At 53.3% G+C, this 24,830-nt stretch overlaps 1 long non-coding RNA gene across 1 annotated transcript; it reads left to right on the top strand.

Moving 5' to 3' along the window:
• The first annotated feature begins 11,482 nt into the window (after window positions 1-11,482).
• On the top strand, window positions 11,483-14,431 carry LOC123522702. The gene is made up of 3 exons (XR_006680931.1): window positions 11,483-11,555; window positions 13,488-13,688; window positions 13,948-14,431. It is a non-coding gene; the product is annotated as an uncharacterized LOC123522702 (long non-coding RNA).
• The last annotated feature ends 10,399 nt before the right edge of the window (window positions 14,432-24,830 follow it).

Genomic DNA, 24,830 nt, shown 5'->3' with positions numbered 1-24,830 from the left:
CAACATTAACCCATCTGTCCGACACCAATCCGCAAAGTCCTCCTCCATCTCACAAAACACACACTATGATGCCGACTGCAGGAGGAAAGCTGAATCAGTGAATGTGTACACATGTCAGCCCAGGCAGGCATCTCCCAACGGCTGCTCCAGCACCCAGGGCTGCGTTGGGGTAGTTCCATGCGGCTTCTCCTCAGGGATGTCTTGCAGGAAATGAGTCTTGCCAGCTGAAGCAGGGAACTGGCTAAGGCAGCTGCACCCTGGTCTAACCATCAGAGAGCAAGAGACCCCAGAACTCGAAAGCGAGGCTCACCAAGCCATTTATTTCTTTGTCCTTCAATTAATCCCCCATGTGTTTATCGGCCAGGTCGGCACAATGAACTTTAACCATATCAATGTCCTTCTCCGGGGACCGGTCTCTCCTGGCAGCATGCACTTCATTGACTCACTGCCATTGAGTCGATCCCAGTGCCTAGCAGCCCCCAAGCACAGGCCCCTGTGGTGTCCGAGACGGTCACTCTTTATGGCAGTTGAAAGCCTCGCGCTCCTTCCACAGTGAAGCTGGCGGTTTCAGCTGCCGACCTTGTGGCCAGCAGCCCAAGGTGCCACCAGGGCTCCTCAGAGGGGAGCGATGGGGCATGGGGTACCCTCCCTGAGCGAGGCAAATCGGAACCACTGCTGAGCCGTGGGAGGGAGAGGCCTTCTTCCCAGAACCATGCCCCGCCTCCTGGGGGCACAGCGGTTATGCACTGGGCTGTTCACCAAAAAGGTCGGCGCTTCCAAACCGCCAGCCTTCCCTGGAGAAGGAGGCAACTTTCCACCGCCTGCAGAGGGTTACCGTCTGGGAACCCCACAGCGGTGGTTCTTCTCTGCCCTGTGGGGTTGCTGTGAGTCCGGATGTCTCGAGGACATTGGGTTTGTGTTGCGGGGTGGGGGGTGAGGAGCAGTTGCAGGAGTGTCTTACTACCTTTTGTCCCTCCACCCGCCCCTTGCTTTGTCCCTGCCCCTGCGTCTCCCTGTCTGACCCTCACTGGCTCACTCTCTCGGGGAAACAGACCCTCCTTCTCTGAGCTGGGAAAAGCAAGTTGCCCGGCTTCGTGGGTGGGGGGTGTGGTGGGGGCTAGGGCTCCCAGAGGACCCAACCAGATTTTCAGCAAACCCTGCCGTTTTCCACACCATCCTGTCCTGAAGGTGAAGTCACACACCTCCGAAGGCAAGTCCTCCACCCTCCATGTGTCTCAGGTGGCAGGCCTTGGCTTTCCCAGAATCCCCAGGGTCAGGCCTTTGCGTCCCCCAGTTTCCCGAGGGCCAGGCAGGCTGTTCCATGTGGGCCCCTCCTCTGCCGGCCAGAAATCGGGCTTCAGCCTCTCTGTACGCAACAAAAATCACCCATCAACTTTCAAAGCAGCCTCGTGTCCTCCTCCCATCTCTGTCCACGTTGTCTGATTTCCTCACTTCCTGCCCTGCCAGCGGGGAGTTAGGGAGTGGGATGAGTCACTCGCCCAGGCTCCCCTCCAACTGGAAGCCCTTGTGGCCCCTGTCTTATTGTGTGGACATCAGTCTGGTGGGAGGTGCAGCCCAGGGGCGTGAAGAGCTGCTGTTGAGACATAGGAGTGGGTGCTCACTCTGTGCCGTACGCCAGTGACCCAGGGGCAGTGAACACGTCACCGCTCGGAGGGAAAGTGCCCGAGCGAGAGGGTGACTGAGTGCCATCCCAAGTGTATTGCTCAAGTATGGCTTTCTGGCAGAGGGAGGGGAAGCTCCGCCAGGGAAAGAGACAGGGCAGGAAACCGAAGAAAACAAGGTCCATCAGGACCCCCACCCCTTACGAGGTCAGGTAATAAGATTACCTGTCGGTGACCCCTTCCCAAAGTGGCCGCAGCCTGGAATTTAACCCTGCGCTGGACCCGGGAGCAGATGGGAAGCCAACCATTTGTGCTCCACGGGGTCTCTGGCCTGATTTTCTGGCGGAGGTGGCCAGCCCTCTCTTCCTTATCCAGCCTGCCCGGTCGCTCCGCTGAAACCCGCTCAGCACCACAGCAGCAGCCGAGCCACCGGAGCTGCCCCTGAGGTGCACTGGCTGGGCATCGAACCCAGCCCAGTCTCTCCCTCTCCCAGTAAGTGGGGAGTTCTACTACCCTACGCCCTAGCTGCCCCCCCCCCCCACATCCCGCGATCTGTAAAAATAGGGAGTATCATTTCACGGAGAAAAGCATTCATGGTGTCAAACCGTTTTACGTCGATGGAAGCAAAGGCGGTCGCTTTCGCATTGATTTCTGACTTGCCGTGGACTTCGTGGTCACCGCGTCACTGACTAGACCTGTGTGTGCTCCGTGGCAGTTTCTTGACGGCCATCTGTATTAGTCTGGGTACTTTGGAGAAACAAATCCACAGCAACTCACGTATAAGAGAGAGTTTTATGCAAAGAAAATGTGCATCACGAAAACATCCCAACCCAATGCTGCCCAAGCCCACAAGTCCAACATTAACCCATTAACCCAACACCAGTCCACAAAGTCCTTCACCTCACAAAACAGAGGCAATGATGCTGACTGCAGGAGGAAAGCTGAGTCAGTAAACGAATAAGCATCTCAGCACTAGCAGGGGTCTCCACACGGCTGCTCCAACACCCAGGGCTGCATCGGGATAGGTCCATGCGGCTTCTCCTTGGGGATGTCTTGTAGGATGTCAATCTTGCAAGCTGAAGCAGGAAGCTTGCAAGCTGCATCCTGGTGCGACCATCACAAAGCAAGAGACCCGAGAACTAGAAAAGTGAGGCTTCACCACCCATTTATCCCTCCGCCTTTCAACCAGCACCACATGTGATTATCGGCCAGGCTGGCACAATTAACTAACTCACCATCTTTATGGAAGCCGCTGCCAGGCTTTTCTTGCATGGAGCCACTAGGTGGATTAGAACCACTGAACTTTCCATTAGTTGGCATGCACATCCTGGGGCCTTCTCATCCATAAGACTGGACGGAACTCACTCCTAGCAACCCTGTAGGGCAGGGTAGAGCGGCCCCTGCGAGTGTCCAAGATTGTAACCCTTTACGGGAGCAGGAGCTTGCTCTTTCTCCCTCCGAGCAGCTGGTGGTTTCAAGCTGCTGACCTTGGGGATCGCAGCTCAACTCGTAACCACTGCGCCCCCAGGGCTCCTTCTGCTTCCAGAAGGCTCTGCTTACAATAAGGCACCTTGCAATCACCCCCGCCCCCCCACAGTAGATTCCAACTCATAGAGACTTGAGAGGACAGGGCAGAGCTGCCCTGATGGGTTTCTGAGACAAATCACTACGCCAAGCAAGGAGCCCTGGGATAATGATCATAGGTTATGTGCTGGGCTGCTAGCCAGAGGTTAGCGGTTCAAAACCACCAATTGCTGGGGTGGTGGTGGTGGTGGTGGTGGTGGTAAAAAGAGGAGCTGATACCAAGGGCTCAAATAGAAAGTAATGATGACAACATATGTACAAAGATGCTTGATACAATTGATGTATGGATTATTATAAGAGCTCCCAATATAATGATCTTTTAATTAAAAAAAAAACACCCCCAAACCCACCAGCTGCCCTATAGGAGAAAAGCGGGGTTTTCTACTCCTGTAAAGACGGACAGTCTCAGACACTCACACGGGCAGTCCTCTGTCCTGCGGGGCCACCGTGAGTCAGAGTCAACGGGGTGGCAGTCAGTTTTGTTGATTATTTAAGGTGTCATACCACTCAGAAGGAGGCTGGGCGTGGCCTAACCGAAAGGCCAGACCCGCCAGCTGCTGTGGGAGGAAGGGGCAGGACAGCCTTGGAAATCCACGGGGCAGCTCTGCTCTGCTGCAGGCCCTTAGGAGCCAGGATCCACGGGGACACACCTCTGACCCTCCTTGCTCCCAAGCCCTCCATCCTCCATTCCCACCCCCCTCACACACCCTTCCCGACATTTCTGAGCCCACTTCCGGAGACAAAAAGGGGGTATTTGTAACAGCTGTTTCCAGAGGGTGAACATTTAGAGAACCGTCTGATCAGAGGGAGCTGTCCTCTGGATGGCCTGGGAGCAGGAACAAGCAAGTCCCCCCGTGTAGAAGCCGGGCCCTGGGGGTTGGGATTCCCAGAGTGTACTGGGGGAGGCGGGGCATGCCCCACCCCCCTCAAGTGAATTGGATTGCTTCACAACCTGCTTTTGACCGAGCTGGGTCACCTTCCAGTGTAATCAGTCGGATCCTTCCTCCACCCATGGGATGTGGGAGGCCAGGATTCACTCTGTGGCCTGGAGAAGACGGGCGGCTTTGAACCAGCAGCCTGGCGTCCTGCTCCTCGGTGCCCTGCGCGAGCTGCAGACATTCTCTCCGTCACACTTGTCTTAGTAGGGTGCTTGCAGAACACAAGCCCAACCAACACGGTGCCTTCTGAGCGGAGCCAGTGAGATTCCAGGCCGAGCGAGCAGCTCCGCTCAGAGTCCAAGGGTCACCTTGAGGGATTTGCTAGAAGGACACAGGATGGTCACAGAGGCTTAGGATGAAGAAACGGGAAGAAAACAAGTGGAAAATGGCGGTGGCGGTGGGGGAAAGGTCAACAGAATTGTACCGACAACGATTTGATTTTCTCTCCGGTCCAGATCCTAGCCTGCCCCTTCTCTGAGGGCAGCGAGACTCTCAACAGGAAAGACTTCACCCCAGTGAGCCTCCAGCCCAGACAGATCCTGCATGCTCCCCAAACCCAAGAGTGTCCCAGTCCCTCAAGGACCCCTAACCTGCCCCTTGGACGTGGTGTAGATCCCAGAGAGCAGACTGCTCCAGGGAAGGGTTAGAAATGTGGACACACCACCTGCCGACGAGGGGAGGCCTGGACGGAGGACGTGTGGACAGGCAGCCGCTTCACACTTGATCAATCACTCTGTGGACAGAGGTTGCTGGGATGCACTTCTCTGACTCGCCATCGCGCACGTCAGAGCAGTCGAATTAGTGTGGCTGAAGCAGAACCGCAGTGTGGGGTGGAAGCCCCACGGGTGGAGAAGGAGGGCCACCATGCTTCAGGAGAAGCGCCCCCTGGCCATCCAGCCCCTTCTGACTGACAACCACCAAAGCACAGGGTTTCCGAGGCTCAGGGCCCACACAGCCTCATCTTCCTCCTGCAGAGTGGCTGGTGGCGTTGAACCACAGGCCTTGTGGGTGGTTTAGCAGAGCGATGCTTACACACAGCAGCACCTGTGCTCCTGCGTCAGGAGAGTCGGGTTCCTATCTTGGTGCTTCCACAAGGGCTTGCGGTAAAGCTGCCTTTTCCGTGAAGTGAAGGTCCTACTAAGAGCTCACAAGAACAGTAACAAGACCCAGGTGTGGGGAGGGGGGTTAAGACTCTCACTGTGTGTTGTAAACAAGAGTCCCAGGATGCCCAGCAGTGCCTGGGGATCTTACTTAAACACTTCGAGCTACACTCTATGGTCCTGTTGTAGAGAACCCTGCAGAGTATTTTATTATTGTTGTTGTTTTGACAAAAAGAAGGAAGTGAGTGTTATGTGTTGAAAGGAGATCTCATGTAAACACCCCAAACATCTCACTGATATCATGCCTTTTCATACAAATGGGGATGACCTTGGATGACCCCAGGAGTTCTGCCTAGGGTAGGGAGGAGGGAAACATATTCCCAGGACTTCCAGGTAGCAGGACAGTTGAAGAAGGCTGAGCTTCAGAAGACAAAGCAAACCACCCTCCCGGGACCGATCTGTGAGGTTGAAGAGAGGCTACCCCACAATCCAGGGGGCTGTCCCTTGGGGGAGGAAGGAGGGTGACCCAAAAGAACCACTCAAGGAAGGCTGGAGGCTGAGGTCGTGTGCTGGTGGACAGTCCGGTGGTGGGCTCCAACCATCTGCACCAGAGACCTGGGCCACCAGCGTCCGCTCATTTCTCCAGCCCGCTGTGTTTTCTCTCCCAAAGCCCTCCTCTTCCAGCCCTCCCTGGGACAGTGGTCAGGTGTATGAATCCCTCATTGGACATGCGCTGGCTGGCTGGCCAACTGACCTGGTCTCTCTGTGGGAAACTGACCCGAGGGAAATAGGACGAGGACTGTGCTCCCTGGCTTGTCGTGGAGGGACTCTGGAGGGCTGCTATCGACGCTGGGAAGGCCTCCACTTTGGGGGGTTGAGGGTGGAGTCCGAGGACCGTGTCCTGCATTGAGTGGTGCCACAGACTCTCCCCTGACAGCGGTGCTGCTTTGGCGCGAGCACGTGGTTGATGTGTCTCCCCGGGGAGGCAAGCAGCTTTTCCCTCCTCCTGCCGTGTCACCCAGCCCCCCTCGTGCCTTCGCCCCAGGTGTTGGGTTTCCTAGCCAGTGAGCTCAGGGACCTTAGTGTGGATGCCCCCCACCTTGTGACGCACGTGGTTGCTGAGTGTGCCTGTCTCGTGGCTGCCTGTGAACATCCCAAGATAGTAAACGCTCGCTCTCACTTCTCCCAGTTCCACGTGGACCACCAAGAGGAACTGAGGTGGGCATGCTACCATACAATGTGTCCGACTCCTTTGTTTTATCCTCCCTCCTGCCTTTCCAATCCTCTAGGACTTTACTATAATCTCCATATCGCACCAACGTACAATGGCGCCTACTGGCTCTTTGGTTGTTGGAGGCTGGTTCCCTCTGACATCTCTCCATGCCTCAGCTGTTCTGTCGGTGAATCGGGGTAGAGAGTAATAGGATGCACACCTCCTCGAGCTTTGATAATGAGGGAGTGCTTAAAACAGTGCTGCACCCCAAAATGCCACGGGTGGTGCAGTTTGCGCTCCTGGTGACCCCGCGCCTAGTGGAATACAGGCCCTGCACTGTCGTCACCAGCACAGGTCAGTCCTGTCCGTGGCTCCAGCCACTGTGACTTTGGAATGTCTCCTCGCCCAGGGGCCCATCTCCCAGCCCTCTAACTGGACGACGTCCTGCCGGGGTCCCAGAACTTTCAGTGGTTCATTTCCCGAGGCCATCCCAGGCCTTTCTTTCTTCCAGCTCTTCCTGTGGAAGCGATGCTATCACCTTCTGAGATAGTTCAGGTTGATGGTGCCAACCTGGCCGATAAACACATGTGGGGTTAATTGAAGGGCAGAGAGATAAATGCTCAGGGAACCTCACCTTGTGAGTTCTGGGGTCTCTTGCTTTGTGATGGTCGGACCAGGGTGCAGCTGCCTTAGCCAGTTCCCTGCTTCAGCTGGCAAGACGCACTTCCTGCAAAAACATCCCCAAGGAGAAGCCGCATGGACCTACCCCAATGCAGTCCTGGGTGCTGGAGCAGCCGTGTGGAGACCCCTGCCAGCGCTGAGATGCTTACACATTCACTGATTCGGCTTTCCTCCTGCAGTCGGTGTCATTGCGTGTGTTTTGTGAGATGGAGGAGGACTTGGTGGATTGGTGTCGGACATATGGGTTAATGTTGGACTTGTGGGCTTGGGCAGCACTGGGTTGGAATGTTTTCTTGATGTGCACTTACCCTTTATATAAAGCTCTCTCTTATACATATGAGTTTCTGTGGATTTGTTTCTCTAAGGTACCCAGACTGACACACCTTCCCTCCAAGGGCAACCCTGCTAGTGTTTGAAATCCCGGTGAAATCCCGGTGGCCTCGTTTCCCTCATCCGTGCAGCACGCAGGCCGTCCACCACAGGACCACACACCGACTGGCAGCTGGGGGTGCCAGGGAGGGGGGAAGGACTGGGCTCTACGAGGGGGCTTCAAAAAGCTCATGGAAAATTCTGTGATCTTTTCACCCCCCTCCCCCACTGCCCCATAGACCTTCCAGAGCCCCCTCCCCTGTGTTATTTAACCAAACTCGGTGCCATTGAGTCCATGCTGGCTCAGAGCCACCCCTGTGGGTTCCCAAGACTGTGGCTGTTGATGGGTGTAGGAAGCGGTCTTTCTCCCTCGGAGCTGCTGGTGGTTTTGAACTGCCAACCGTGAGGATCGCAGGCCAACACATAACCACTATGCCATCAGGGCCCCATGTCTGCTATTAGAAAAAAGCCCAAACCATTGGCATCCAGTGGATTCTGATGCACAGCGACCCCGATGGGCCCTAGTGGACCGGTGCCCTGGGGCTTGCGAGGGGCACTGTGACAGCCCATGACTACCACCTTTCTCCCAGGGAATGGCTGACGGTTCACATAGCTGCTCCTTCAGTTGGCAGCCAAGTGCTCAACCGCTGGGCCACCAGGGCGCCTCCTGTTATTGGAGACCAGAGAGTAAAATCGAAAGTCTAATAGGATCTTCACCTGAGCTCCCTCACTCATTCCACCTTGCTCCGCGCACGCACACAGCCCAGTGAGCCTCGTCTAGAAAGTTCCGTATCTGTGTACAAAGACAGAATGGTTCTGATCAAGGCGTTTCTTTGCTTGAGGCCAAGTGGTCGGAACGGAGGCTCCTTAGCTGAACCCCTGGTGGGCGTGGGACTGGAGCCGGTGCCCAGCTGCTGTCTCCCCGCACCCGCTGGCTCCCCAGCTCCTGCCTCGGCGCTTTGAATGGGCATGATTGTCAGGTGTGTGCGGGCTGGATGGTTCAATAATTAATTTGCCACAATTAAAGCCGAGACTTCTGTCTCCAGGAGCTGATAAGCCGGCTAAGAGCTAACAAGGGGGAAGGGAGAGGCCGTGGGACAAACCGGTTGTGAGCTGAAGCCAGGCTGACTTACAGTATCATACGTGGCCTATCCGTGGCTTTATTGTGGCCATAATACCAGCTATCTGCAGGCCCTAGGAAGGAAGGTGTCGGCTGCCGGCAGGAGGGGGAAACCCCAGCCTGCAGGGCCACCAGGAAGAGCTTTGGGGTCCCCGAGGCAGGGGGGTGATCAGTGCTTCTTATTCCTTCCTGGCTGAGAAGACCAAGGAGGCGCAGCTGGGGAGAGCTGACCTCTGCCGTCCCCAAGGAGAGAGCTCTGGTAGGCAGAGCCCAGAGGAGTGGCCTCCAGGACTCAGATTAGGTTAGACTATAGAAGGACTTTCCTCCTGAGCAGTCATGTCAGAACAACCAACATCTGGGTGCTCACGTGTGTCTAGCACCAGGGGCTCCACACAGAGTCACCATCCGTGAGTCCCACCCTCACAGAGACCAGGGAACCAGGTGCCCCGGAGGAAGCACAGCACCTTGCCTGAGGTCATGCAGGGCCTCAGTGACAGGCAGGGGAATCGGAACCCACCTCTGCCCCGGGGTCACAACATGTCATCGGCAGTGTGTTTGGTTCTGGGTGGTTGGAAGTAGCTCAGGAGAAAGTCCAACAATCTAGTTCTAATGCCTCCCAGCAGCAGCTGGTGCCTGCTGCTCCACTCTGAAGTTTGACAAGTGGCCTGACCCAGAAATGATGGCGGCATAGGGGGAGCGGGGTGGGTGGGGGCATCAGGGCTCATGAAGATGGCCCCCAGAGAGGGGGAGTCATGAGGAATGGGTGGGGTCCTGGCTCGGGGCTCCTGGGAACAGTGCAGTTCTTCCCTTCAGTTGCTGTCGGGAGAGGAGGGGTGAGGGGCGGGGCCTTGGTGTAATCAGAAACTAAGGAGAGCTGCTGTGTTGGGCTGGGCAGAGTGGCACATGGGTTCAGGCTCTGCGTGGGTCATAATGACTCCCCTGTCTGGCTGCTCCTCTCAGTTGCCTTTGAGATGCTCACGGAGGCTTTGTGATTCGTGTTCACTGCAAGGGGACCTTGGGCAGTCTGCCTATTCTCATGCCAACTGCAGAGAAATTGGGCAGCGTGGGAGATGAGGCCCATGACTCTGTATCACTTCAATTTACGTGGCATGGGGTGGAGCTGGTCTAGCACTGAGAACTGTTTTTGTGGATATAAGACAATATGCACACACATCCGTATATGTATGTATATACATATCTGTGTGTATAGAGAGAGAGCTCACAACCATTGCGCCAATGCTGACTCTTAGTGCCTGGCTGCGGGTTTCCGAGACTGTAGCTGTTTATACGGGAGTAGAAAGCCCAGCCTTTCTCCCTCGGAGCTGCGGCTGGTTTCAAGCTGCAGCCTTGTAGATCGCAGCCCAACATGTAACCCGTGCAGCACCAAGGCACTAGCTCTTTCTCTCTCTCTACCCACACACACACACACACACACACACACACACACACACACACACACACTCCAAAGGAACAAGACTTACCAGTATGTCCCCTGAGAATACCCAAACCCCCATTTTGAGGTGCTGTCAATGGAATAGCATGGAATTTTTTGAGAAACAGTTAACTCAACTCACCGCCATGGAGTTGATGCTGACTCACAGAGACCCTATAGGGCAGGGTGGAGCCGCCCCTGTGAGTTTCCAAGACGGTAACTCTTTCCGGCAGCAGGAAGCCCCCATCTGTCTCCTGCTGAGCAGCTGGTAGTTTTGAACTGCTGACCTTGTTTGTGGTTCACAGCCCAACATGTAACCACTAGGCCACCAGGGTCAGAGAGGTGGAATCGCCGCCTTCTGGCATGTATAGACCTAGATGGAGGAGCTGTCCAGGGACAAGGACTTCACGTGAGGATAGTTTTGTTTGATGAAGGATTCTGGGCTGCCGTAGCAATACTTTCTGACTTAACCTGGCATGTGTGGCCCTAGGATTTCCCTTTGTCCCCTTGCCCGGGAAGAGCAGGTGAGTTCACGGGGCTTCATTGGCTGGTAGAATTATAGGGTGCCATCTGCAACCTTAGAAGTGACCTGGCCTGGGCTCTAGGTTCTGGGAAGTGCTTCTCAGCTCAGCCCTGCTGATTATTCCGGGGACTGCCCTGCGCATTATTGTAAGGTGTTTACCAGGATCCTGGCCTCTGCCAACTAGGTGTCAGCTGCACCTGGCCCCCAGCTGGGAAGCTGAAAACTTCTTCCAGACATTGCCCAATTCCCTCTGGCAGGGGTTCAAATTCTCCCGCTGTCCAGAAGGACTGCTTCAGCTCTTTTCAAACTTGGGTGTACAGCTGGCTTTGCGCACAGGTCACCCCTTCTCTTGGTCCCCGGGTCTCCTCTAGCAATCCCCTCCCTTCCATTTGCTTGATGGGAGTGTGGTCCCTGTACACATTGGTTATCCATGCTAGGACCTTAATTAATAACTACCCCATACGTCGTTAATATGCAAAAGCGTCCACCACATGTTCCCTGGCCTGGCCCCAGCTGCTCTGGGGCAGAGCACTCGACACAGGATCAAAGGCATGGTGGCAATTGTGCCAATTTCTTAAAGGGGAATGTGTGTGTGTGTGGTGGCTGTGCACGGTGTGTGCTCACGTTCTATGTGGGCATGGCCAGTCTAGACTAATCAATGCCACACACGAGGACCATAGAAGAGTCCAGAGGGCAGATTATCCTAACATCTCAGAGCTCCTGGGGGGATGCCACAGGCTCACACGGAGCTGTCCTCCCTGGGACGTTAATCACTGACAGTTGATCAGGAGGAAGGCGGCATCCTTGCCCCAGGTCTGCTGGCCTCTGTCTGCAGCAAACACTGACCTTGTGGCTGTTGGCGGCTGTTGCTCTGGGCCATCAGGCCGAAGGTATCCTAGGCTGTCCTCTTATAGGATCAGGTCTTTTCTTCCATGGAGCCCCGGGTGAATCTGAACTGCCGCTCACCTTTCAGGTAGCAGCCCAGCCCAGACGGAACCTTTGCGTGGTTGCAACCCAGCTTTGGAGGGTGGCGGCTTTGCTTCTTCCCTCTCCAAGCCCTAGTCCACAGCCAGTCCCCACACGGCCAGGCCGGCCACTCTGCAGGCAGCACACAGCCCCCCCCCCCCGCCCCCCTCAAAGGGAGTTTTCTTTCCTTCAGCCTCCTCCCCCTCCCTATAAGAATCTCCTGGGTTTTTTCTAATCCCATCAGTTTACTTGCCCCGTCAGCCCCCACTTCAGCCCCTCCCCACTTCTCAGCCCCTCTCGTCATCTCCCCCACCTTGTACACCTGACTTATTTATTTGTATCTGGGCGGTGGGGGTTGTTGTTGAGCCGAGGGTTAGTTCGGGTCTGTTAAGTTTGCTCCTTTCCTGCCTGGGGAGCCCGGTAATGAGTAACCATAGCGTGTTCCAGGCAGCTGTCTCGGACAAACCCAGAGACGCCGTGGGAGCTGCAGAAGGGCCCGTTTGTTCTGGCCCTTCTCAATAGCGCCTTGTGCAGGAGACAGAGCGGAGGGAGGGAGGGAGGGACGACTGGAGGGGAGGGGGGGAGGAAGAGGGAGACAGGCACTAAGTCATTGCACGATGGACATTGCTCTCCTCTCCTCCCCCGCCCTGTCCATCCCCACCTCCACCTCTACCACTACCACCTCCCCCACCTCTACTTCCACCACCACTACTACCTCCATCTCCCCCACCTCTGGCTCCTCCACCTGCCCCACCTCCACTACCACCTCCCCCACCTCCACTACCACCTGCCCCACCTCTACCACTTCCACTACCACTACTACTACCTCCATCTCCTCCACCTCTACCTCCACCTCCACTACTACCACCTCCCCCACCTTTACCTCTACCCCCACTACTACCTCCACCTCCACTTCCACCTCTACCAAAATCATTACCACCTCCCTCTCCTCCACCTCCATCTCCACTTCCACTTCCATCACCTCTTCTACCTCCTCCACCTCCACCTCCATCTCTACCTCCACCACTACCATCACCACCACCTCTACCTACTCCACTACCTGTACCAGCACTCTACCTCCACTTCCACCTCTACCACAATCATTACCACCTCCATCTCCTCCACCTCCACCTCCATCTCTACCCCCACCACTACCACCTCCCCCACCTCTACCTACTCCACTACCTGTACCAGCACTCTACCTCCACTTCCACCTCTACCACAATCATTACCACCTCCATCTCCTCCATCTCTACCCCCACCACTACCACCTCCCCCACCTCTACCTCTACCTCCTCCACTACCTCTACCACCACTTCTACCTCCTCCACCTTTACCTCCACCTCCACTTCCACCTCCTCCGCCTCCTACACCTTCACTCCATGGCACCTGAGGGCTGACTGTCAACGTGCGGCTAGTCCAGGTGCCCTGGGTCTCCCTCAGTGTTCAGACGAGCACAGTGCCCATTGTCTCCTGGCTCAGCTAACCCGCCAGGAACCAGCTCGCTGCCCCCGCCTCGTGGGCCTGGCCGCGCTATAAGCGGCTTGGAAAGGGCGTTCACAAAGCAGCTGAGTGTACTATGGGGTCAGTCATGTGCCCGCAGTCAATGCGGGGCTCGTTAGGGCCATAGCTGTTTTGCATCGTTTTGTAGACACAAGCAGCAGACCAAGAAAGAGATCACACCGGCCTTCAGACCACCGCTCGCGCCCCCCTCCCCCCACTGATAAGCACACCCATTCCCTCAGAATCCAGGTAGGGACGAGGGGCAACTACAGAGAAAGAGCCGGGCAGGTTTCTTCCCTCAAGTTTACAATGTGGTCAGGAAAAGAGAGAGCGAACCGGTGTTCCTGAATCACTGTTCTGTAAGGTAGCATGGGACGCAAGAGATGGGCGGGTAGGGAAACAGAAGTCACACTCTTGTGTTGCTGCCGTCCACCAGGTCTAGAAGCAACCTGCTCCCTTTGCCCTTCTGACCCCCTTGAAGGAGGTCAAGCATCTCCAGGGCTGCTGTCTGCCCCCTCCCCTCACTGGATTTCCTGGACAACCCCGCCTCCTCTCTGGTGGTTGTTAGTTGTCATGGCAACCCGGAGGGCGCAGGCTGGAAGGTGCTCCACAGGGTTTCCAAGCCCAGGCCTTTCAGGTAAGGATCTCACCAGGCCCGCTTTCCCAGGCAACTCTGGGTGGGTTCACACCACCGACCTCTTGGCTAATAGTCCAGGGCTCTAGCAGTTGAGGGGTTCTAGGCAGCAAGAAGAGGAAGGCCCTCAAGGAGATGTTGTGGCACCAAGGCTGCCACAATGGGCTCTGGCATGAGCGGGCAGCGTTGGGCACAGCGTCGCTGTGGGCCTGAACCGGCTGGACGGCGCCTCACTAACGACCCTAACCTCCTCACTCGGCAGGGTCCTGCAAACATGGACTGCAGACATGTTGGGAAACAGAAGCATCATCAGCCTCCAGGGCTTTCCTGGGCTCAGCAAACACCACGTGGCCCAGTCACAATGTCATCGAGACAGGAGCCATCCGTGGAAGCAATGCACCAGTCCATCCCACGTCGATGGCGGCACCACTCCTGTTTGCTCGACTGCTGATGGATGCGCCGTCGTTGCTTGGCCACGCAGGTGATTGATTCTGTGTGATCATGGACCCCGCGTGAGATAGCACCGGTCCAAGCGCCAGCATCCCCACTTCATTGTCCGGGGAACATGGATGAGTCACGCAACAAGCCCCACCTGGCTTTCTCATTTAAGGAAGAGGCTTCCTGCGTTTTTCACCTCCGCATCTTTGCGAGCCTCTCGAATGATACAATGTTTGTCACAGGATGCTGTAAACTCCGCCCATTTTAACACGTGGGGCCAGAACACAACACTGTGCATGTTTCTAGAGTCTCCTTGTGTGTCCTTGGTCTTTAAATTCATCTGGTAAACTAAGACGGGAGAGGAGAAATGCTTCACGTGTTAGAGAAACAAGTCCAGAAAGGTTACGTAACTTCTTGAACCACTAAGCTGACAAGTTACCAGACAAAGGTGCTGCCTGAGGCTGGGCTCCCTGGAGAAGCCGAATGAGTGAAGTTTATCTATGTATCTATACATATACACAGAGAGGTTGGCATCAAGTCTGCGGAGACATGAGCCGTGGCACAGGAGCCCTGGTGGCACAGTGGGTGCCTTGTTGGGCTGCTAACTGCAGTGTTGGCGGTTCCAAACCACCAGCTGCTCCTCGGGAGAAGGAGGGGGCTTCTACCGCCGTGAAGAGGTACAGCCTCAGAAACCCACAGGGGCAGGCACTTCTACCCTGTCCGGCAGGGCCCCTGAGAGTCAGAAGAGGCTTGATACCAGTGAGTCTGAGTTTCTGAGTGGATGTCGGGGGCGGCGATGGATCAATGGTAGAATTCTTGCCTGCCATCCAAGAGACCTGGGTTCGCTTCTCCATCATTACCCCACTCCCGTTCAACGCTGACTCACAGTGACTCTGTGGAAGGTTTCTGAGCCTTCAAGGATTTATAGACGCGGACAGCCTCATCTTTCCTCCCTGGGGAGTAGTGGGTGGTGTTGAACTACTGACCTTGCTGACCAACGCCGACCTGACAGCGCCACCAGGCCCATCAACTGTCAGTGGGGGCATGTGTAGTGTTGGGATGCTGAACATGTTTCAGCGGAGCTTCCAGACTAAGGCAGAGTAGGAAGGAAGGCCTGGCCATCTATTTCTGAACACCAGACTGCGAGAAGCTCAATGAATCACCAGAGCCCCACCTGCAGCTCAGTATGGGGCTGGCACAGGCCAGGGCAATACATTGTTCTGCCACACATGGGGGGCGGGGGCGGGGGCGGGCGGGGAGGGGTGTCCTCAGGAGTGGCAGTCCCCTGGTTGGCAGCTAGCCACAACAAGGTGGCACTGTGGGGGCTGGAACACAAGCTGGGGACTCACACTGTGGCCTCCTGAAAGTCCAGCCCAGGTTTTACAAGAAGCTTTGTGATGCAAATGGTCTCACGGAGTTCCCTGTCAGCAGCTCACCTGAGCTGGCCTCCCTCCCGAGGTCAGTCACTAAGTCCATTGAGGGAGAGATTAATTGAGCCAGGCCTGGGATATGCCTGGCCCCACCTGGCCTGACTCCCTTTTAACACCCCCACCACCACCACCACGGGGACACTGTGCTCAGTCCTACTGCCCTTGACTTATAGTGACCATAAAGGATGGGGTAGAAGCGCCCGTGTGGCAGAAAGCCTTTGGTTTCTCCCAAGGAGCGGCTGCTGGTTTTGAACTCCTGGTCTTTTGGTTTCTAGCTCCACCCATAACCACTCTGCCACCAGGTGCTAGGAAAGTCCTAGCTGATGAGATCGAACAACAACCATCCCTCTTCCTTCTCGCTGATGCTCATTCATTCAGTTATCCGATCCTTCATTCTGCTCAGTAGCATTGGCAGGCTATTTGAATGGACAGCTAGCATTGAACCCAGTCCTCAGACCGGAAGCAGGAGGCACATGCTAGGGTTCACCAACGCTTCCCTTCACAGGTGTGGCATACGGGGCCCAGAGAGGCCCAGTGACTTGATCAGAGTCCCACAGCAGGGCAGTGGCAACCACCAAGTGCCAGGGGGACTGATACAGGACCCTCAGCCTATCAGTAGCCCCAGGGATCCATCCGACTGGTGTGGGGTTGATTCTGACTCATCGAGATGAGACACCATGTAGAGCAGCGGTCCTCAACCTGTGGGTTGTGACCCCTTTGGGGGTCGAATGACCCTTTCACAGGGGTTGCCCAATTCATAGCAGTAGCAAAATGACAGTGATGAAGTAGCAAAAAAAATAATTTTATGGTTGGGGGTGGTGGTCACCACAACATGAGGCACTGTATGAAAGGGTGTGGCATTAGGAAGGTTGACAACCATGGCGTAGAGATTCTGAGACTAAATCTTTTTTTTAGAAAAAAATTGCAGAAGTTCAGACTCACTGGCCATCCAGTCAATGCCGACTCACAGTGACCCTGTAAGACAGGGCAGAATTGTCTCTGTACTGAGCCTAAATCTTTTCAGGAGCAGACAGCCTCTTCTTTCTCCCCCCACAAAGGCTGGTGGGTCTGAACCACCGCCCTTATGGTTAGCAGCCCAATGCCTGCGTGCCTGCAGGGCCCCTAACGTGATCCATAGAAGGCAGGATGTGTTGTGCGGTCATCCCAGTCATCCTGTTCTGACCCAACTAAGCCAGGAAGTTGATGCCCCCTTTTGGGTCCCATGGATGTCAGCTGGGGAAGCCGAAAGAGCCTCTGATCTTGCGACAGCATGCAGCTGGCCTGATGGAGCTGCCTCTGGTCGAAGACAAGCCGCAGTCCCCCCGGAACGTTTCCCAGAGGGTCTGCTCAGTCCACTACTAAAGGTACCGCCCCTCCCCACAAAGGAGATCTTCGGCAACGCAGGCTCAGAAGCAAAGCCCCCTCTGCGGGCACCTCCACCTCTGCAGGTCTTCAGGCTGACCTGTCACATTAAAGTGAGGCTTCCTATCCCAAGAGAAGGGGACTTTGCTGGGATTACCCCAGAGGGAAACCTGGAAGGTGCCCTCGGACAGTGCCATTGGCCCCGGCAGATCACCACCGGCCTTTCCACCTGGCTGACTCTGTCCCTACGTATCCATTCAATAGTCTCCACCAGCACTTCATTCAGATGAATCCGTTCTTCCATCTGCCTCATGCAGTGTCCAGGTCTCCCAGGTGCAGGGAGTAACTGGAAACACCAGGGGTTGTGTCAGGGCATCGAGGCCCTCACAGTGACACCCTGGCTCTTCCTCTGCCCTCTGAGGAGGTCTGGGGCATCCGAGGGACCCCTGCACGCTTCATCGGACCCAGCTGCGGCTTCCCTGAGCAGCGACTGTGGAGCCAAGCCAAGGAGACCCTCGACGATTTCTGCCTTGTCACGGTTCATCTTGATGTCACTTGTTGGTCCAGGGGTGAGGATTGGGGCCTCCTTGACATTGAGTTGCAACCCATCCTGAAGGTTGTAACCCTTGACCTTCATCAGTAAGTGCTTCCTGTCCTCCTCACTTCCAGTAAGCCAGGTGTGCCATCGGCATATGGAAGGTCAGTGACGAGTCTTTCTCCAATCCCTGATGCCGAATTCATCTCCATTGTGGTCCGGTTTCTTGGATGGATGGCGCACCATACAGACTGAATAAGGTTGGTGAAAGGATTCAACCCGGATGCACACGTTTCCCTGATCTCAAACCGTTCAGCATTCCCTTGTTCTGTTCAAAGGACTGCCTCCTGGTCCTGGTCCAGGTCCAAGTTCAGCATGAGCACCACGAAGTGTCCCTAGGTAGGAAGGTACTATTTAGGGACACAGTAGGTTCAAGGAAGCAAAATAAGAGAGGTACCTCTAAGAGCTGCCTCTGTCTCTGGAATCAGGGACCGCAGAGGCTCTGCCGTGGGAAGGCAGAAACCCAACCCCCAACCTGAAGGAAACCTCCATCCTCAGGGACTCTGTGAATACCTGGCCCACAGTAGCAGGTAACTCACCTGAGTCCAGGTTTAAACATTAGCCTGGAGGTGCTCATCAACCAATCATCTTTGTGGGAGACTGGTCTGAGCTATTAATTAAACCAGGTTGCACAGCCAACTCATCTGTCAGCCTCCCTCCTGGGAGAAACTCACTCAAAACTACACTCACAGCTGTCTGAGCAAGTCTGACTCCTGACCAAGTCTGAGCCTGCATCTGTACTGGAACACAAAGCCTCATCTTTCTCCCAAGAAGTAGCTGTGGGGTTCAAACTGCTGACCTGGTGTTTGCAGCCCCATGTGCAGCATACTGAGAGGTGATCCTCAAAGGCTCTGAAGCTGTCCATGAGAGCTACCCAGTCAGGGGCTTCGCTCCTTGCCCGGGAGGTCCTGGACCTGCAAGGCAGTGGCAGGAGATCCCAGCTTGTATTGCGTGGAGCAGTCGAGAGCTGGCAGGGAGTTTCAGAAAGACCAGGAATCTAGGAGGAGAGAAGGATGTCCCGTTGTCAGATTTGATGCTGGAGTAGATGCTCTACCTGGAACTTGTCCCAGATCCTGTACAGCTGCCTTATTCGCCTCATGCCGTCCTCTAGCCCAAACACCGCCCCTCAGAGAAGCCTTCCCCGGCCCATTTCTACTTGCAGAAGACGTGATCCTCCAGCCGCGCAATCCAGAGGAACCCATTACAGAACTGCATGTGAACCAGCAGATAAGTTCACCAGGTTTCAGATGCACGATGAAAATATGAAAATCGTATTCTTTTTGTATATCATTTCTTTAAAAAATCATTTTATTGGGGGTTCTTAGAGCGCTTATAACATTCCTTACATCGGTTGTATCAAGCATATTGATACACACGTTGCCATCATCATTTCCAAAACATTTTCAACTTAAGCCCTTGGTATAAGCTCCCCCCAACCCCGCCAGTGAATCCTTGATCAATTGTATATTTTTATTGTTATTTCCGTTCGCACACTGTCTGTTGTCTCCCCAAACCCACATTTCTGTTATTCATCCTCCTCAGGGGGGCTATATATCCAACCTTGTGATGGGTTCCCCTTTTCTCCCCCCCTCCGTCTATTGTATTTCTGACCAATCAATCCGCCCCAAACCAAGCCAACCCATGGTCTAGTCCATTCAGGCTCATGGTGGCCCTCTCGGGGAGTAGAACAGCCCTCGTGGGGTTTCTGAGCCTGTGTATATGTAAAGCAGGCGGCCACATCGCTCTCCTGTGGAGCAGGCAGTGGATTCGAAGCCCCGACTTTGTTGTGAGCGGCCCAGGGCTTCAGCACGGTGATACCAGGGCTCCTTTGGGAGTGCCGGCAGTGAAACATCCCAGTGGGAATGAAGGTACCCCCTTCATTCCCCATGGCACCCGCAGAGAATCAAATGCTTAGGAAGATAACCATGCAAAGCGAGGGAAAAACGTCTATGGACTTACTTAGGAAATTTGACCTGCGAATTCTAAATCTGACTCCTGAACCCAAATCCCCACAGTGGACTAATAGCAACAGTTGTCCAGGATTTGGTGTTACTTGGATCCACAACCGGCACTCACGAAGCAGCAGCCAGGAAGTCAACTGACGGCTCACACGGGGCGGACCTGCGGCACAAGGCCTCTTGAAAGCGTCGAAGAGCAAAGAGGCCCCTTGGAGGCCGAGGGGCACCTGGTTCCTGGTGTTTCCCACCTCCCATGTGCATGAAAGCGGGGTCAGGAATAGAGAAGCGCACAGGAGAACTGACGCGTCTGCATTGTGGTGTTGGAGAAGAGTAGTTGAATCCACGCATCATGGACTGGCACGACCAACTGAATTGCTATTTTGGAAGAAGTCCAGCCTCCGGACATGTTACCAGGAGAGACCGGTCCCTGGAAGAAGGACTGCATGCTTGGCCAAGTGGAAGGGCAGCGGAAAAGAGGACGACCTTCCACAAGACCGATCGGCACAGGGACTGCGGCTCAGATAGCACAACAGTTGTGAGGATGGTGCAGGACCCAGCAGTGTTCCCTTCTGTTGTGCATGGGGGTCACTCTGAATTGGAACGGACCCGATGGCACCTAACAACAACAACAACAGCAACAACAACGACAATGACAACAACCATGCTGAGTTGGGTATGGAACCCAACCGGGGTAAGAATCCCAAGAAACTCTGGGACAGGGATAAGAGAAATGAAAGATCCTGTCGCTGAATCTGACAATCTAATAAATGGATTAGCCTTAAGACAGTACCATAATGGCCAAGAGTGAAATCAACCTCGGGTAGAGAACAGAGAGCCATGAATTGACCCAGCGCATATGGACACCTGACAGGCGAGTCTTGTCATTACCAGTGTTTAATCCCCTGTGTGTGGGTGGGTGAGATATTTACACACAACTCAGTGTCATTGAGTGGATTCTGACGCAGCAGACAGAGTCGGACTGGCCCGTGGGAAAGCCACGCTGTTTGTAAGTCTTTCTGGCAGCAGACAGTCATCTCGCTCTTCTGAGGAGGAGCTGGTGGGTTTGAACCACTGACGCTTTGATTAGCAGATGGCCGCTTAACCACTGCACCGCCAGGCTCCTTAGATAGTTAACAAAAGCTGTATGTATATATATGTCATTTTAACAGCAAACTTTTTACTTGAGAACCAATTGAGATTCACCCCAAAGTTGCACAGACTCTACAGAGAGAGGGCAGCCCTGGGTGGTACATGGGGCTCACCCACTTAGCTGCCACCCAAAAAGATTGGGAGTTCGAATTGATTGCGAGGTGCTTTGGAAGAAAGGTCTGGAGATCTACTTCCAGAAAAGTCAACCACGGGAAATGCTGTGAAAAGCTCGAACTCAAAATCATGGAAGAGACCAGCCTTACAGGACAGTTAGAGTCTAGGGAAACCACCCCAAAGAGATGATGGCCCTGTGTCTGCACCTGGACTCAGCAACACATGAAAATAACCAGCCATCTAAGACCAAAGAGAACAAAGTTCGGAGGGTTTGGAAGGAAGGAGGAAGGGAAACAGGAAGTCAGGGAGGACGAGGAGGGTGGGTGATGGGGCCTGGAGGGAATGGCAAGGGATTGGCTGAATCGCATGTATGCATGTGAAACATCAAACGATGCTCTACCCTGTAACCCTTCACCCAACCACACACACATACAGAGGCGTGCACACACAACACAAAATGATACAACCCTGAGAAGCATCGTGGTCCTGTGACAATCATGGGGTTGCTGTGAATGGAGCGGCTTGTTCCTCTGGCCTGGAGAACACACCTGGCATGTCAGGTCGTCATGTCGATGTGTCCTGGCGTTTCCGTGTTGATACCTGGGCCCTGGGAGAATGTCCTCTGCAGGGGGCCTTTGGTGGCCACGGGGAATTGACATCTGAGGTTTCAATTTCATTGCTGCTTTCCCCTCCTCCCCCAGCATCAGCCCTTCCGAGGTTTCACTTCCCTCGTGGAGGTGTCCTCTTATCCAAAGGCCAGGTGAATCATGCAGGGAGGGGACAGGACCCACAGCAACCTGACTGCTGCATAGTCAGTGCTGACCCATGGAGGCCCCGTGGGGTGCAGAGTGGAACTGGGATCCATGGAGTTCCCTGTTCTTAAGGGCTGTCGTCTGTGTGTGAAGAGTTCATGTAGTCTTTCTTGTGAAGAAGGCATGAAGATGTCATGTAGCCATACATGAAGAAAGCGTGAAGACTTCGTGTATTATGAAGAAGGCCTGAAGATGTCACGTAGTCATACATGAAGAAAGGAAGACATCATGAACAAGACAAGTAAGAAAGAAAAGGTCAAAGTGGATGGCAGAAGTCCCTTGCAGAGGGGCCACATGGGAGGGAAGATAGATCCAGGGTGCAGTATAGCACTGATGAAGCACATAACTATCTTCTAGGGTTTTTTTGTTTTTGTTTTTTTTAAGAATCTCTGTTTTATTTTTTAAATCATTTTATTGGGAGCTCTTACAGATATTATAACAATCCATAATACAATTAGATCAATCATAAATATATAATTACTATCTTCTTCTTGAATTCTTTGATATCAGCTCCCCTTTATCCCCTCCCTCCCTATCCTCTAATTCCTTAATATTTCCTCAGCTTACTATTATGGTCCCAGTTTTACCTCGTTAAGCTTGTTAGACCTTCATTTGTATACTGAAGATCATTTGATGCATGAAATCCAAGAGAGATAAACCCATCAGAAATAGTAATGGGAGACAGGGACAAGGGAACAACAAGTGACCCAAAATTGGTGGTGAGGAGGTTGTAAGAGGCCTGGCAGGGCTTGAGCAAGGGCAACGTAGCTGAGAGGAATTACTGAAACCCAATGAAGACTGAGCATGATAGTGGGACAAGAGGAAAGAACTAGGAGGCAAAGGGCATTTATAGAGGTCTAAATACAGGCATGTACATATGTAAATATATTTATATGTGACGATGGGGAAATAGATCTATGTGCATATATTTATAGGTTTAGTATTAAGGTAGCAGATGGACATTGGGCCTCAACTCGAGTACTTCCTCAATGCAAGAACACTTTGTTTCATTAAACTGGCATTCCATGATGCTCACCTTCCCGACACAATTGCCGAAGACAATATGGGTGCATAAGCAAATGTCATGAAGAAAGCTGATGGTCCCTGGCTAATAAAAGATATAGCCTCTGGGGTCTTAAAGGCTTGAAGGCAAACAAGCGGCCATCTAGCTGAGAAGCAACAAAGCCCACATGGAAGAAGCACACCAGCCTGTGTGATCATGAGGTGTCAAAAGGATCAGGTATCAGGCATCAAAGAAAAAAAAATCGTATTATTGTGAATGAGGGGGCGTGTGGAATGGAGACCCAAAGCCCATCTGTAGGCAACTGGACATCCCCTTACAGAAGGGTCGTGAGGAGGAGACAAGCCAGTCAGGGTGCAGTGTAGCACCAATGAAATATACAACTTTCCTCTAGTTCTTTAATGCTTCCTCCACACCCCCCACCCCACTATCATGATCCCAATTCTACCTTACAAATCTGGCTAGACCAGAGGATGTACACTGGTACAGAACAGAGCTAGAAACACAGGGAATTCTGAACAGATAAGCCTCTCAGGACCAATAATGAGAGTAGAGATACCCGGAGAGTCAGGGAAAGGTGGGGGAGAAAGGGGGCACCAATCACAATGATCTACATATAACCTCCTCCCTAGGGGTGGACAACAGAAAAGTGGGTGAAAGGGAACACTGGACAGAGTAAGACATGAAAAAAATAATTTACAAATTATCAAGCATTCATGAGGGAGGGAGGGTTAGGGATGGAGGAGAAAAATAAGGAGCTGATCCCAAGGGCTCAAGAAGAAAGAAAATGTTTTGAGAATGATGATGGCAACAAATGTACAAGTGTGCGTGACACAATGGATGTATGTATGGATCATGACAAGAGCTGTACGAGCCCCCAATAAAATGGTTAAAAAAATAGTAATGGGAAAAACGATTCCCTGGGGGTATGGGAAGAGAAGAGGGAACTGGTAGCAAAGATGACTGTATAATAACAGAATGGTAGGTGTACGGATACAGTGGATGGTGTAAGATACGGCAACAACAACAAAAGAAGCCTGTAATACAAGAATAAGCATTCCTGGGGGGGGTAGGGTTGGGGGAGGGAGGGGATAAAGGGGAGCTGATATCAAGGAGTTCAAGAAGAAAGAAAATGTATTGACAATGATGGTGGCAGTAATTGTACAATTATGCTGATCTGATTGAATTATGGATTTTTATAATACATGTAAAAGCTCCTAATAAAATTATTTTTCAAAACCATAAAAAAACAAAGTGGACATCAGAAGAGATTCGGAACCTTACTCTTGAACGAAAGGTAGCTAAAGCAAGTGGGGAAAGAACCACGGTGTGAGTGAAGTATTATACTGAAAGGTGCCGAGACTGGGAGCAAGGGAGCCAGAGGGAAGATCAGGTTCAGCCTTTCTCAAGCTGAAAGAGTTGCAGAAAAAAAAAAAAAAAGACTTGATATCGAATACTGAAGGATTCTAAGGGGAAAATATTGAATGACCCAGGTAGTGTCAAAAGAAGATGGAAGGAATGCATGGAGTCAATATACCTAACAAACAAAACCCACATTTCAGGAGCTGGGATATGATCAAGATTCAGTGGTATTGAAGGAAGAAGTCCCAGCTGCCCTGAAGGCCTTGGTGAAAAACAAACCTCCAGGAATTGACAGAATGCCGATCGAGATGTTTCCACAAGCAGATGCAACCCTGGAAGGACTCACTCATCTATGCCAAGAAATTTGGGAGACAGATACCTGGCCAGCCGACTGGAAGTGATTACTATTTGTGCCCATTCCAAAGAAGAGTGAGCTAGTAAAATTTGGAAATCATTGGGCAATATCATACGCAAGTCAATTTTTGTTGGAGATCATTTGACAGGGAACTGCCAGAAATTCAAGCTGGCTTCAGAAGAGGCTGTGAAGTGAGGGAGATCCTGTCTGATGCCAGATGGATCTTGGATGAAAGCACAGCATATTAAAACAAGATAGTTACCTGGGTCAGTCCATCTTATCAAAGGTCGTAACAAAGTATGGATGGCGTGGTGGAGAATGGCAACCCTTACTTGGGCTCATGTGTAACCGGCACAAGGATGTAGGCGTCGGGTTGTATCCTTTCACCATATTTGTTCCATTTATAGGCCGAGCAAATAGTCGGAGACGCTGGACTATACGAAAAATGTGACATCAGGACCAGAGAGAGACTCACAAACAACCCGTGAGGTACAGAGGACCCAGCTTTGCGTGCTGAAAACTAAGAGCGCTTGAAACATGTGCGGATGA

This window comes from Echinops telfairi, unplaced genomic scaffold, assembly GCF_000313985.2.
Source record: "Echinops telfairi isolate 266 unplaced genomic scaffold, ASM31398v2 ScPeMD7_7458;HRSCAF=8496, whole genome shotgun sequence".
In the NCBI taxonomy this organism is placed as follows: domain Eukaryota; kingdom Metazoa; phylum Chordata; class Mammalia; order Afrosoricida; family Tenrecidae; genus Echinops; species Echinops telfairi.
Note: the sequence above shows the minus strand (reverse complement) of the source record. Positions and strands in the feature narration are given on the sequence as shown.